Source organism: Psammomys obesus, unplaced genomic scaffold, assembly GCF_907164565.1.
Source record: "Psammomys obesus unplaced genomic scaffold, mPsaObe1.curated_primary_1811, whole genome shotgun sequence".
NCBI classification, from domain to species: domain Eukaryota; kingdom Metazoa; phylum Chordata; class Mammalia; order Rodentia; family Muridae; genus Psammomys; species Psammomys obesus.
Genome location: NW_026587759.1, coordinates 10,463,436 through 10,479,182, shown reverse-complemented (window position 1 = coordinate 10,479,182; position 15,747 = coordinate 10,463,436).

Below are 15,747 nucleotides of genomic sequence, written 5' to 3'. Positions count from 1 at the left end.
TTTCAACAAAATCATTGAAGAAAATTTCCTCAACTTAAAGGGGAAGCCTATAAGCACACAAGAGACCTACAGAACACCCTGTAAATTAGACCAGAAAAGAAAATCCTCCTGCCACATAATAATCAAAACAGTAAGTATACAGAGCAAATAAAAAAAAATACTAAAAGTTGCAAGGGAAAAAGGCCAAGTAACATATAATGGCAAACCCATCAGAATCATACCTGACTTCTCAACAGAGACTATGAAACCCAGAAGGACCTGGACAGATATCATGCAGGCCCTAAGAGATACAGATGTCAGCCCAGGCCACTATACCTAGCAAAACTCTCAGTCCACATAGACAGAGAAAACAAGATATTCAATGACAAAAACAAATTTTAACAATACCTACACACAAATCCAGCATTACAGCAGACACTAGAAGGAAAAATACAACCCAAGAAAACTAGCTACTTTCAAGAAATTTGAAAATCTAAATGAAATGGACAATTTTCTTGATTGATTCCACTTACCAAAGCTGAATCAAGAGCAGGTAAATCAATTAAATAGTCCTATATCCCCCCAGGAAATAGAAGCAGTCATCAAAAGTCTCCCATCCAAAAAAAAGCCCAGGACCAGATGGTTTCAGCACAGAATTCTATGAGACCTTCAAAGAAGAGCTAACTCCAGTTCTCTTCAAACTGTTCTACATAATAGAAACAGAAGGAACACAACCAAACTCATTCTATGAAGCCACAGTCACCTTGGTATCTAAACTTCACAAAGACCCAACAAAGAAAGAGAATTTCAGGTGAATCTCCCTTATGAGCATTGATGCAAAAATACTCAACAAAATGCTTGCAAACCGAATACAAGAACACATCAATGATATCATCCACCATGAACAAGTAGGCTTCATCCCAGATATGCAGGGGTGGTTCAGTAGATGAAAATCCGTCAATGTGATCCACCATATTAACAAACTGAAAGAAAAAAAAATCACATGATAATCTCCTTAGATGATGAAAAAGCATTTGACAAAATCCAACATCCATTCATGTTTAAAGTATTGGAGAGATCAGAGATACAAGGCACATATCTAAACATAGTAAAGGCGATATACAGCAAGCCTATAGCCAACATCAAACTAAATAGAGAGAAACTTAAAGCAATCCAACTGAAATCAGGGACAAGGCAAGGCTGCCCACTCTCTCCATATCTCTTCAACATAGTTCTGGAAGTCCTTGCTAGAGCAATAATACAGTTGAAGGAGATCAAGTGGATACAAATTGGAAAGGAAGAAGTCAAATTATCACTATTTGCAGATGATATGATAGTATACCTGAGTGACCCCAAAAATTCTACCAGGGAACTCCTACAGCTGATAAACACCTTCAGCAAAGTGGCCTGATACAAAATTAACTCATAAAATTCAGTAGCCCACCTGTATACAAAAGACAAAAGAGCTGAGAAAGAAAATAGGGAAACAATACCCTTCACAATAGCCACAAAGGACATAAAGTACCTTGGTGTAACTCTAACCAAGCAAGTCAGACTTGCATGAAAAAAAAAAATTTCCAGTCTCTGAAGAAAGAATTAGAGGAAGATATGAGAAGATGGAAAGATCTCCCATGCTCATGGCTTGGCCATCTTACAAAAAGCAATCTACAGATTCAATGCAATTCCCATCAAATTACTAACACAATTCTTTACAGACATGGAAAGAAATATTCTCAACTTCATATGGAATAACAAGAAACCTAGAATTGCTAAAACAATCCTTTACAATAAAAGATCTTCTGGAGGTATCTCCATCCCTGATCTTAAGCTGTACTATAGAGCAACAGTAATAAAAACTGCATAGTACTGGCATAGAAATAGAATGTTGGATCAATGGAACTGAACAGAAGACCCAGAAATAAACCCATACACTTATGGACACTTGATCTTTGACAAAGATGCCAAAATCATTCAATGGAAAAAAGACAGCATCTTCAACAAATGATGCTGGTCTAACTGGCTGCCTACATGTAGAAAAATGCAAATAGATCCATACTTATCACCCTGCAGAAAACTAAAGTCCAAGTGGATCAAAGACCTCAATATAAAACCAGACAAATTAAATCAGTTAGAAGAAAAAGTGGGGAAGACCCTAGAACTCTTTGGTAGAGGAGTCAACTTTCTAAATAGAACACCAACAGCACAGGCTCTAAAAGCAACAATCAATAAACGGGACTTCACGAAACTGAAAACTTCTGTAAAGCAAAGGTCACTGCCATCAAAACAAGACAAATGCCTACAGATTGGGAAAGAATCTTCACCAACCGTTTTTCTGACAGAGGGCTAATATCCAGTATATATAAAGAACTCAAGTAGCTGAAAAGAAACAAACCAAGTAATGCAGTCAAAAAACAGGGAACAGAGCTAAACAGAGACTTCTCTGTAGAGGAATATAGAATGGCAGAAAAACACTTAAAGAAATGCTCAATGTCATTAGACATCAGGGAAATGCAAATTAAAATGACCCTGAGATTTCACCTTACACCCATCAGAATGACCAAGATGAAAAACTCGTGTGACAACACAGGCTGGAGAGCCTGTGGGGAAAAGGGAACCCTCCTTTACTGCTGGTGGGAATGTAAACTTGTACAACTACTCTGGAAATCAATCTGGTGCTTTCTCAGACAACTAGGAATAGTACTTCCTCAAGATCCAGCCATACCACTCCTAGGCATATATCCAAAAGAGGCTCAAGTACCCAATAAGAACATTTGCTCAGCCATGTTTGTAGCAGCCTTATTTGTAATAGCCGGAAGCTGGAAACAGCCCAGATGCCCCTCGGTTGAAGAATGGATACAGAAATTGTGGTGCATCAACACCATGGGATAATACTCAGCAATGAAAAATAAGGACATCATGAAATTTGCAGGTAAATGGTGAGACCTGGAAAGGATCTTCCTGATGAGCTGTTCCAGAAACAGAAAGACACACAGCATATGCTCATTGAGACATATAACACAGGATAAGCCTACTAAAATCTGTACACCTAAAGAAACTAATCAAGAGTGAGGACCCTGACTAAAATGATAAATCCCCATTCTGAAAGGCAAAAAGGATGGATATCAGAAGAAGAACACAGGAAACAAGTTAGGAACCTGCCACAGAGGGCCTCTGAAAGGCTCTGCCCTGCAGATTATCAAAGTAGATGCTGAGACTTAGGGCCAACTGTTGGGTAGAGTGCATTAAATCTTATGAAAGAAGTGGGAAATAGTAAGATCTGGGATAGGAACTCCACAAGGAGAGCAAGAGAACCAGAAAATTTGAACACAGGGGTCATTCCAGAGTCTCATAATCCAGCCAAGTACCATGCATGGAGATAACCTAGAACCCCTGCACAGATGTAGCCCATGGCAGTTCAGTTTCCAAGTGGCTTCCATATTAATGGGAAGAGGGACTGCCTCTGACATGAACTAATTGCCCTGCTCTTTGATCACCTCCCCCTGAGGGGTGAGCAGTCTTACAAGGCCACAGAAGATAGCAGTGCAGTTACTCCTGATGAGATCTGATAGAATAAGATCAGGAGAGGGGGACCTCCCCTATTAGTAGACTACTTGGGGAAGCGCATTCGTGAAGAAGGGGGAGGGAAGGTGAGTTTTGGGAGGGGAGGAAGGAAGAGTTTATGGGGGGATACATAGTGAATGATTTGTAATTAATAAAAGTTAAAAAAAAGATTTTGATGATAAAAATTTTAAAGTGCCCTTCCGCTTTACATCAATCATCATATCTTTCAAAAAAAAAATAGAAAATAAAGAAACCCAATCATTGTTCTAAAATTATAGTGAAAACCAATTTTCTAGTAGACAGAATTTAATTTTTTTTCATTTTTTCCTATTCCTCTCTTATTTTAAATATATATATTCATGACCTATTTGAATCTTTCTTCAACATTTATATTAAAAAATATATTGCGGGTCACATAAGTGTGAGACTCATTGCCATTACAAAGGGCAATTCACTTCTTTTTTTTTTTTAATATAGCCCCATGCAGAAAGGCAAAGGGGATGGACATTGGAAGAGGGAGAAAACAGGCAACAGGACAGATGCCTACCATAGAGGGCCTCTGAAATACTCTACCCCAGCAAGATGTAGAAGCAGATGCTGAGACTCATAGCCAAACTTTGGGCAGAGTACAGGGAATCCTATGAAAGAAAGGGGAAATTGTAAGACCTGGAGGGGACAGTAGCTCCACAAGGAGAGCAACAGATCAAAAAATTCTTGGCACAGAGGTCGTTCCTGAGACTGATACTCCAACCAAGGACCATGCATAGAGATAACCTAGAACCCCTAGAACCCCTGTGCAGATGTACCCAATGGCAGCTCAGTCTCCAAGTGGGTTTCCTAGTAATGGGAACAGGAACCGCCTCTGACAGGAATTCAGTGGCTGGCCCTTTAATCACCTCCCCCTGATTGGGAAGCAGCTTTACCAGGCCACAGAGGAAACCAATGCATCCAGTCCTGATGAGACTTGATAGGCTAGGGTCAGAGGGAAGGGGAGGAGGACCTCCCTTATCAGTGAATTTGGGAAAGGGCATAGGAGGAGATGAGGGAGGGAGGATGGGATTGTGAAGGGACGAGGGAGGGAGCTACAGTGGGGATCCAAAGTGAATGAACTCTAACTTATAAAAATATAAACAAAATTTTAAAAAGTGAAAAATATATTTATTTATTACAATTTACTCACTTTGTATGCCAGCTATAGCCCCCTTCCTCCTCTCTTCCCAGTCCTCCCACCCTTCCTCTTCTTCCCCTATGCCCTTTCCCTAGTCCACTGATAGAGAAGGACCTCCTCCTCTTCTATCTGACCCTAGGAAATCTTGTCTCATCAGGGAAGGCTGCATCATCTTCCTCTGTGGCCTGTCAAAGCTGCATTTTCAGGGGTTGATGATCAAAGAGCCTGCTACTGAGATCATGTCAGAGATAGCCCTTTCCCCCCTTACTAGGCAACCCACTTGGAAACTGAACAGCCTATGGGCTTCCTCTGAGCAGGCTGTCTAGATCCTCTTCCTTAGTTGGAATATTGATCTCCGTAGGTCTCCCTGGGCCCAGGTTTTTTGGCTCTGTTTGTTTCCTTGTGGAGTTACTGTTCCCTCCAGATATTTCTATCTTCATCTTCTTCCATAAGGTTTCCTGAACTCTGCCCAAATTTTGGCTATGAGTCTCAGTATCTCCTTCAATACTCTGATGGGTAGAGTCTTTCAGAGCCCCCCTATGTTCATAGTCCCATGATTCATGTTAGCCAGAATCTGGAAACAACCTAGATGTCCCTCAACTGAAATATGGATACAGAAATTGTGGTACATTTACATAATGGAATACCACTCAGCAGTTAAAAACAAAGGAATCAAGAAATTTTCAGGCAAATGGTGGGAACTAAAAAAGATCATCCTGAGTGAGGTAACCCAGAAGCAGAAAGACACACATGTTATATACTCACTTATAAGTGGATATTAATCATATAACATAGGATAAACGTTCTAAAATCTCTAATCCTAATGAAGCTAAACAACAAGGAGGACCTTAGGAAAGGACCCTAAAAAAATCTATTTTATTAATTCATTTAAAAGTAGTCATATATTAAGTTTTATAATTTTATTTTTATTTATTCATTTTACATCCCAGTGATAGGTATTACATCCTTCCTCTTGTCTTAGGTATTACATCCTTCCTCTTGTCTTCCAGGTCCCAACTCCCTCCCTATTTCCCCTATCCCTCCTCCCCTACTCCTCAGAGAAGGGGAGCTACTACCTACCCACCCAAACCAGCATACCAAATCATATCATGGCTGAGTGCATCTGCTTCCCCTGTGGCTTGGCAAGGTAACCCCACCAAGAGAAAGTGATCGAAAAACATCAGAATCCATGTCACAGTCAGCCTCCATTCCCCTAACTAGGGAATTTATATGAATACCAAGCTCCCTATTGGCTACATCTGTGTAGGGGGCCTAGGTCTAGTCCATGCATGGTCCTTGGTTGGTGCTTCAATCTCCCTCCTCCCCCTGGGCCCTTGTTATATGGCTGTTTCGGACTTTCTGTGGCACTACTGTACCCTCTGGTTCTTTCTACCCTTTTCCCCCAGTCTCACACACAATTACCTGCTCTCCACTCAATGTTTGGTTGCGGGACTTTTCATCAGCTGCTGGGTGGAGCCACTCAAAGGGTGGTTATGCTAGGCTCTTGTCTAAAAGCATAGCAGAGTATCATTAATCATGTCAGAGGTTGGCTGTCTCCTAAAGAGTGAGTAAGTTTGGGGAAATCATTAGTTCCATCAAACTCTGCTTTATTTTTTCCCTGAATATCTTGTAGGCAGGGTAAATTTGTGTTAAAGATTTGTGGGTGGGTTGGTGTTTCCCTTCTTCCACTAGGAGTCCTATCTAGTTAGAGGGTAGCCTCTTCAGTCTCCATGACCCCTGGTACTAAGAGTCTCAGCTAGACTCACCTTCATATCTACCCAGGAGCCTATGCTGTCATATGTCTCCAGTTTGTCACAGAGAAGTCCTCATACAAGGTTTGTCTTCTGTCTGTAAGTCCTCTGTCTTCTGACCTCTCATCTCCCCAAGTCTAATATAGGCCCTCATTTCTCTTCATGGTCCCACTCTTACTCTGTTTCCTTTCATCAACAACTTCTGGGAATTAAGCATTCTACTTTGGGTCCTCCTTGTTACTTATCTTCTTTGGGTCTATGAGATGTAGTATGGTTATCCTGTACTATATGGCAAAAATCCTAAAATCCACTTATAAGTGAGTACATACCATGTGTGTCTTTCTCATGTTGGGTGACCTCATTCATGATGATTTTTTCTAGTTCCAACATATGCATGCCAATTTTATGACTTTCTTATTTTTAATAGCTGAGTACTATTCCATTGAGTAAATGCACCACAATTTCTTTATCTATTCTACAGTTAAGGAACATCTAGGTTGTTTCCAGATTCTGGCTATTACAATAAAGTTTCTATGAACATAACTGATAAAATGTCCTTGTTATATGGTAGAGCATCTTTTAGGTATATACACAGGAGTGGTATAGTTGGGTCTTGAAGTAGAACTATTCTCAATTTTCTGAGAAAGCACCAGATTGATTTTCAGAGTGGTTGTACCCACCAGTGATGGAAGCGTCTTTACATGTGTTTTCACATGGGTTTTTGATCCTAGTCATTTTGAAGTGTGAGATGGAATTTTGGAGTTGTTTTAATTTACATTTCCCCTGATGAGCATTTCTTTAAGTGTTTCTCTGTCATTCAAGATTCCTCTGTTGAGAATTTTCTGTTTAGCTCTGTACCCCATTTTTTAATTATTTTATTTGATTTGTTGGTGTTTAATTTCTTGAATTCTTTATATATTTTAGATATTAGCCTTTTGTCAGATGTATGGTTGGTGAATATATTTTCCCAATATGTTGGTTGCTGTTTCACTTTACTGACAGTGTCCTTTGCCCCACAGAAGTTCTTCAATTTGATGAGATCCCATTTATTAACTGTTGATCTTCGAGCCTGAGCTGCTGTTGTTCTGTTCAAGAAGTTGTCTCCTTACCAATGAGTTGATTTCCTACTTTCTCTTCTAGTAGATTCTATTATTTCTGGTTTTATGTTGAGGTTTTTATTCACCTCGACTTGAGCTTTGTGCAGGGTGATAAGTATGGATCTATTTGCATTTTTCTACATGTAGACATCTAATTAGACCAGCATCATTTGTTGAAGATTCTTTCCTTTTTCTATTATATGGTTTTGGCTTCTTTGTCAAATATCAAGTGTCTGTAGGCATATGGGTTTATTTCTGGGTGTTCAATTTGATTCAGTTAATCAGCCAGTCAGTTTCTATGCTAGTATCATGAGGTTTTTATTACTATTGCTCTGTAGTACCGACTGAAATCAGGTATGGAGATACCTCCAGAACTTCTTTCATTATACAGTATTGCTGTAGCTATTCTGAGTTTTTTGTTTTTTTCTCTGTGAAGTTGACCTATATTCATAAGAACTAAATGTTTATTTGTCAAAATATGTATCATCCCATTTCTGCTTCTACCCTTTGGTATTCAGGCTCATTGTTCACTGAGCTGGACTGGAGGAAGGGGAGCTTAGCCTGGGTGAGTGGGTATAATGCAGAATCTCAGTTCTCCAGTGAATGTGTGAGAAACTGTCTTCTCAGGAAACAACTTCAATAGCTTAATTTGGGGGAACAAAGTTTATTTAAACTTTTGAGGAGAGGCAAGAGGACTTGGGGGTGATTGTATATTATTGGCTGGAGCCAAAGGTGCTGGGAGTGCTTTATTTGCATGAAGAGGAATTCCAGATGTTTGTTATACATCACCCTATAAAGCAAGCGCAACTTAACTTGTAACCCGGCCACGAGGCTACATGACCACTTCAAGGGTAGCAGAAGTGGGTGTAGTAAGGCTACATGCTACAGGACATGCAGGAGAGAACAGACCTACTCCTGCCTGTCTCAAGATGAAGTTTTCAGAGTTTAGACACCCCTCAACTTCACTGCTGCTACATGCTGTCACCCCCAGTTGCATGGTTCCTTGGCCACAAAATATGTGATTTACTACTATTGTGTATACTGTCTGACTTAAATCAATTTAAGTGAAGTTGTTTAAAATAATATCATTTAATATTCTGTCTCCTTGGTTTATTCCTGAGAGAGGAGGTAATAAGATAGTCAAATATCATTACAGATTTGTCTGTTTCTTCTCTTGAATCTAATCTGTTGATTAGTTTTGGATCATGTGTTTTGTTATTTATTAGATATATACATGCTGATATATGATGACGACACTATTCCTGGAGACATGTAGAACAAACATCTACTAAAGAGACTCAAAGAGACTCTAGCCAACCCATGAATGGCAAAGAAGGCTCATGCCCTTATCCTCTATTCCCTCTGCCTTGGTAAAAATAATTAGATTTTATTCCCAAAGCTGGCCACCAGGGTCTATTCCCTTATGTGGCTACTTTATCCTGAGGGTGACTACCAAAGTCTAATTATCAAAGTATTGAAGCTCACCTAATTAGCATGCCCACTTAAAACTAAACATCTCATTCAAACATGGGGTTCCTTTTTTACCTTTACGAACTGCTTAACAGATTTGTTACATGGGATTGGGTGATGAATTAAATAGTTAAGCAGTTTTTGTTTAGATTTGGAGATATAGGAAAAACTATTAGGAAGTGTAAATAGAGGTGCTCTAAATTTTATTAAGCAAGCCCTACTATTCCCCACAAAAAGAAAATCCTACTCATTTTGTCAATACACAGATGTGTGGGACAGAGACTATTTGAATAATATATGTACATTATAAATATGTATTATATTATATTAATTACATTATATATATTTAATGTAAATCACATTAGCCAATTGCATCCTTCATAAGTTACTCATTCCAAGAGATAATTTTCAACGTTCTCTACCAAATTGGCAGCTAACCTTATAATGCATCAACTACATCACCAAAAAATATCAACCTATAGGTTAAAGAATATATTACTTTGAAGACTGAACCCTTAATTCAATTTTTTTTTTGTTTGCATGATGTAAGAAAAAATAAAGGCCGCATATGTTGTCAAACTTAATGGCAAACGTTATATAGAATTAGCTAATTAAAGAAATGGATTCTTGTCTGAGATCCAAGATGGTGGCGCCGGGAGGTACCATGGACTGACCCAGCTGGGGTCCCACACCCGTGGGAAATCAGAGGTTTGGATATCAGGAAAGCACAGGTTAGGCAGTTTGACAGACAGAGACCACACCAAGGAGTGTTTTGAATCTGCTGCGTTTTACTGAAGTCAAGCTAACACTTATATAGTGATTACATAAAGAAGCACCTTGAAGTTGACATACTTCCCAGAACATTCAGACTTTTACCAACAATACAAAGTTTACATTTTAACTGAAAGGGCAACCTGGTATAAAGCAGTGTCTACAAAAATCTTGGCCTAAAAGCTTTTAATCAAAGCAAACAAAGGACATAAAACTTTAAACTCGTGGCAATTTACGCAGTTTTATTGCTACTAATTAGTGAGGGGAAGGCCAGGGACTGTTATGGCCCTCCGAGCCAAATCGGCTAAAGATTTACTATCCTCATTAGAGATAAGGCAACAAGGGGGACGTGCTCGAGCGTCTGTCCATAAAACTAATAGTATAATATAAAACCTTCTGACCTCCTATATTTACCTATCTTCTTTCTGCCTCATCATAAACACCTGTGTTTGGTAATGGTTTTATGCCACGGACTGGCCCAGTCCGGCTCCCGGCATCCAGGGGGAACAAGGCTTTGGACAGGAAGACACAGATTCGGCGAATTGACAGACAGACCAGTGAGGCTTTGGAATCTGATGCAATTTTACTGAAGTCAAGCTAGTATTTTTATAGTGATTTCACAAGGAAGCACCTTAAAATTGGCATGCTTTCCAGAACACTCAGACTTTTACCAAGGATACAAAGTTTATATTTTAACATAGGGCAGTGCCCACAAGAAATCTTTGCCTAGAAACTTTCTGATCAATGCAAACAAGAAACAAAAACCTCAAACTGTGGTTTCATTATCACTGACTAGTGAAGAGGAAAGTCAGGAGCTGTAACAGTCCCCCAAGCCAAGTTGAATACCTGCCAAAGTCTAAACACACCTTTGTCAACCATCCTCCCATATGTCCTGCTAAAGATTTATGATCTTCCCTAGAAACAAGGCGCTGAAGGGAGGGGAAACTCCTGCCAGCTGTACTTGCTACTTTTTCTTAAGAAGGAACCCATTATTTTGTCACTATTCTTAATGCCTATTAATACTAAATCTAATTCATTACTTTTCTTAAACTTATTCCTTTTACATATTATTTTTATTAAAGCTTTTAATAATCTACTAGTAATAAATTTCTTTATAAAATTAGTTGTGCTGTTTCAGGAGTCACAGAGAAAGATCAAAGAATTCAAAATTCCATTCCCAAGACCGCTCCGGAAAAGCACAGAAATCTCAGAATACGTCTCTTTGCCAGGTGGGATGAGTCTGCCAGGGACCTTCCAGGGAGCGAATTTCCAAAGAAAGTGTGTCTCCCGCCCTGTAGCACAATCTATTGACATGCTACTTTGGCGACATTGGAGTGGGTGTAGCAGTTTTGTAGTAGTTTTACTGCAGTGGGAATATCCAGAGCATTTATCTTGACAGATCCTGATTAAATATTTTCTTTAGAAAGACCTAAAACTCTTGACCCTTTATTACCTACAATGTCTGTTTTTTCCACAAGCAATTCCTGATGCTGAATCTGATTTATTACCTCTCCTAAAATTTTATTTTCCTTCCATTCTTTTTTGCTAAAGCTTTTAGTAATTTATCAGAAATGTGTTTTTTTGAATAGTTAATTGTGCTATTCCAAGAATCATAGAGAAACAGCAAAAAAGCTCATTAATCCAACCCTGCAACCGAGGAAGCATGGGACTCTCAGAATATAACTTTTTGGCTTAGAGGGCACATTGCCAGGGACCTCCAGGGAGCCTATTCCCGAGGGAAATGTGTCTAATAGCACAATCTATTGATATGTTACACTGACTACACTGGAGAGGGTGTAGCAGGGAGGACACTCTTTCTGACCAGCAGCACAGCAGGATCTGCACAGTGACTAGCAGACAGAACTCTGGGTCCTAAAACACCAAGGACTGTGTTTACCAGGTGAGAGGAAACACCACAGTGTGGGGTTCAATTGGCTTCAGGTCACCCAGATAAACTGTGGAAGAGTTTATCTGTGTGTCAGGTCCTGTCAGGTAGTCAGTTGCCAGCCCAGAGCCACATGCCTGTGTACTCTGATCACCTTCTCAGACTGAACTGTGGACCCCACAACACCAGAGACTGGGATTTCCAGTCAAGAGAAAACACCACAGTGCAGGAAGTGATCAGGACCTACCTTTCGTCACCCAGACAATCCCTGGAAAATGACCTGGGTCCGGCATGCACCCAGCAGCCAGCCCAGAGTGGGGTGCTCAGTTGCCAGCACAGAGTCCTGCCTTGGCACCTGACTCACCATCCTAGGCAGAACTGAGGGCCCCAGGGCAACAGAGACTGAGTTTCTCTGTCAGGTGGAAACCCACAGTGTAGGAGAACAGCAGGTCTGACATCAGAGCACTCAGCCGACACCCCACCCCACCCCAAAAAAGTTCTTGGGAAAAGTTCCCGGGTTCCTGCAGACACTCAGGAGCCCAGTCACCAGCAAGGCGGAGCCACAGGACTGTGTCTGAGTGCTCTACTTACCATACCAGAAAGAACTGCAGACCTCAAAACACCACAGACTCTGGGAAAACATCAAATCCAATACTCAGGACACCAATTTCCAAAGAAGTTTTTGGGTTCCCACAGGCTCTAGGCTCTGGCCTTCTCCTGCATGCATGAGTGCTGTGCTCATCTGCCATTGATTATGCCTACAGTACTGAGGTACACAGCACCAACCTCAGACCTACAAAAGCCTGAGAGCCACTGGAGCAGCCCTCAGTTACTGCTCCAAGGTGCAACCAGTTATCCCTAGCTAAACTGACTAAACCGCAGGACTCTGTGGTTCTTCAAGAGGGTTGTGCCCAGCAAATACAGCTTAAGAGCAAAGGCAGCAATTCACTAAATTCAGAGCAAGAAACCCAGTATCAGGGCAGCCATCTCCAGGACTTCTCCTGATGAGAGGAGAGCCTTCCTGAACACCACAGTTACCACAGAGGTCCACTGTGTGAGGTGAACTGAGGTGAACTGTGACAATTCCTGAGAAGCAACACCATTCATTGACCATACCACAAAAGCTGAGGAGATCTCCTTCAGAACCCTACCAAGGGGATTCTCCCCTCCCCAGGACTTGAGCAGTCACCAGAAATTAACAGACAACACCTGAGAGAGCCAGGTGGGTAGAGGCCAGCATCAAAGCACAACCAATAAAAGGCAAAGCAATATATCATCCCCAGAACCCAGTTATCCACGGGCATGTAGCCCTGGAACCCTAACATTAGTGAAATTCAAGAGGATGACCTTAATCTATGCTTATGAAGAGGTTAAACAAATAAAATCGGTAAAGAATAAGAGGAAGATAAAGTCAAACAGATTATGGCCATCTATAAAGAAATACAGGAAGATGCAGCCAAACAGAGAGGAAATGATTAAATCACTGAAAGAAATAAAAGAAACAGGCGAATGTTCAAACAAATAGCTGAAGGAATTGAAGGAAAAACAAGAAAATGCAGTCAGACAGGTGAAGGAAATCAACAAAAAGGTTCAAGATTTGAAGATAGAATTGGAAAAATTAAAGACAATACAAACAGAGGAAATCATAGAGAGGAAGAACTTAGGAAACAAATCAGGAACTACAGACGTAAGCATAACCGATAGACTACTGAGGGACCACCTGGGAATGAGAAAAAAACAACTGTGATTCTTTGAATTGAGGCCAGGTGCAGAGAGTTCTTGAAGGGTGGGGTGAACTGTTCTGAGAAACAACCAGCTGTAAACTATCTACAACCAGCTGTAAACTATAGAGCAAAAGTGATCTGATTTTCAGGTATAAAAACCCTGTGCTTTGTATGTTCGGGATCGTCTCCTGTCTTTGAAAGGGCGACCCTAAAGCGATAGCAATAAAACCTCTTGCTTTTGCATCGAGCTGTGGTCTGTGAGAGTTCCTGGGAAGGGCAAGATCCTGAGCAGTGAGACTCCAGGTCTTACATTTTTGGTGCGTTTGGCTGGGGAAACAGCGTGCCCATTCCCAACCCTCATCAGACTGGGCTCGGAGATCGAGCTCAGAACTAGTCTGATTTCTGGTATACCACTCTGTATCTGGGAACTGGAGGATGCTCCAGATTCCATCTGGGGAGGCTAGGTCTGTGAAGGTATTCCTCCCATCTGCTTCTTATCAGAGATGGCTGCCGTGAGGCAGCCTCTCAATCAGAATTCTGTGGTACCACCCGTAAGGGCGTCCTTATCTGAATTACCTGTCACGTTCTCTTTGTCTCTATTGTTGTTGCTTCTTTGACTTTCTTGACAGACGACTTTATTATGGGACAGACTGTGACTTCTTTTTGACCTTCCCCCCACTAATCCCCCAGCAGGTCTGCAGCAGGGTGCCACCAGTCCCTTGGCACCGCCAGTCCCTTGGCACCGCTGCAGTTGCCACCAGATTCCGAAAGTGAAAGTGATCCATGGGCGGGAATGTGGAGTCGCTGAGCAGCTCAGCCCTTCCTTTGCGGGCCTATGGGCTCCCTGATGACGATGGAAATCAATAAGTGGAAGGCCCATAACCCCCTTTTCCGAAAATCCTCAAGCTTTAACTGATTTGTTTGAAAGCAACTCTTGCAGGCCCTCCTGACTACTGAGGAACGGGGGCGGGTTCTCCTTGAGGCAAGAAAGAATATGCCAGGAACGGACGGGAGGCCTTCCATCCTCCCTAATGAGATTGATGATGGCTTTCCCCTCACCTGCCCCAACTGGGGTTACAACACAACTGGAGGTAGGGAGGACCTGAAAGTCTACTGCCAGACTCTAATGGCGGGTCTCCATGGGGCCGACTGATAAGCCCACCAATTTGACTAAGGTAAGAGAGATGGTTCAGGGGCAGGATGAATCCTCCGCAGCCTTTCTTGAACAGCTGATGGAGGCTTACTGCCGGTTTACAAGCTATGACCCTACCTCAGATGAATATAGGGCAATGGTGACTATAACCTTTATAGACCAGTCAGCCAGAGATATTCGTAGAAAACTCCAGAAAAATAGAGGGTTTACAGGACAAGTCATTGAAGCATTTAGTGCAGGTAGCAGAAAAGGTTTTCTACAGCCAGGAGATGGAAGAAGAGAAAGAGGAAAGAAAGCAGAAAGAGCAGGAAGTGAGAGAAAGAAAAAGGGATAAGAAGCAAGACAGAAAGTTGACTAAGATCCTGGTCACTGTAGTGCAGAAGAATCATAATGATAGGGAGAGAGTTCCTAGCAATTGGAGGGGCCCTCTGTTTAAGGATCAGTGTGCCTATTGCAAGGAGAAAGGACACTTGATCAAGGATTGTCCAAAAGGAAGAAAAAGCTGGTCCACTTCTTGGTGGACACTGGCACCCAGCATTCTGTTCTGTTACAAGACTTAGGAGCTAAAAAAGAGAAAAAATCATGGGTCCAAGGAGCCACTGGATGTAAACAATATTCATGGCTACCCAAAGAACAGTGGGCCTTGGAGTGGGCCGGGTATCCCACTCATTCTTAGTTGTCCCCACATGCCCGTACCCACTGTTAGGGCGAGATATCCTAACTAAGATAGGGGCCCATATCATTTTAGACCAGATGGCCCACAGGTGACAGACGATAAAGGGTGCTGACCTTTCAGACAGACAATTCAGGTGCTGATGATTCAACTGGAAAATGAATATCGCCTGTTTGAAAAGGTGGTAAGTCTGGAAAAAGACATTGACTGGTGGTTAGAGAGACATCCCAGGGCATGGGCTGAAATGGCTGGCCTAGGAAAAGCAGAGAGACAGCCCCCAGTTCAGATAGAGCTGAAGCCTCAGGCTACCCTGATCGTGGTGTGGCAATATCCGATGTCTAAGGAAGCCCATGACAGGATCTGCCCTCACATACAGCAGCTCCTTGACCTAGGGGTTCTCAGAAGGTGCCAATCCACCTGGAATACTCCATTGGTGCCAGTTTGGAAGCCTGGGAGCAACAGGACTTGAGCAAAGTTAACAAACAGGTCATGGACTTACATCCTACTGTGCCCAA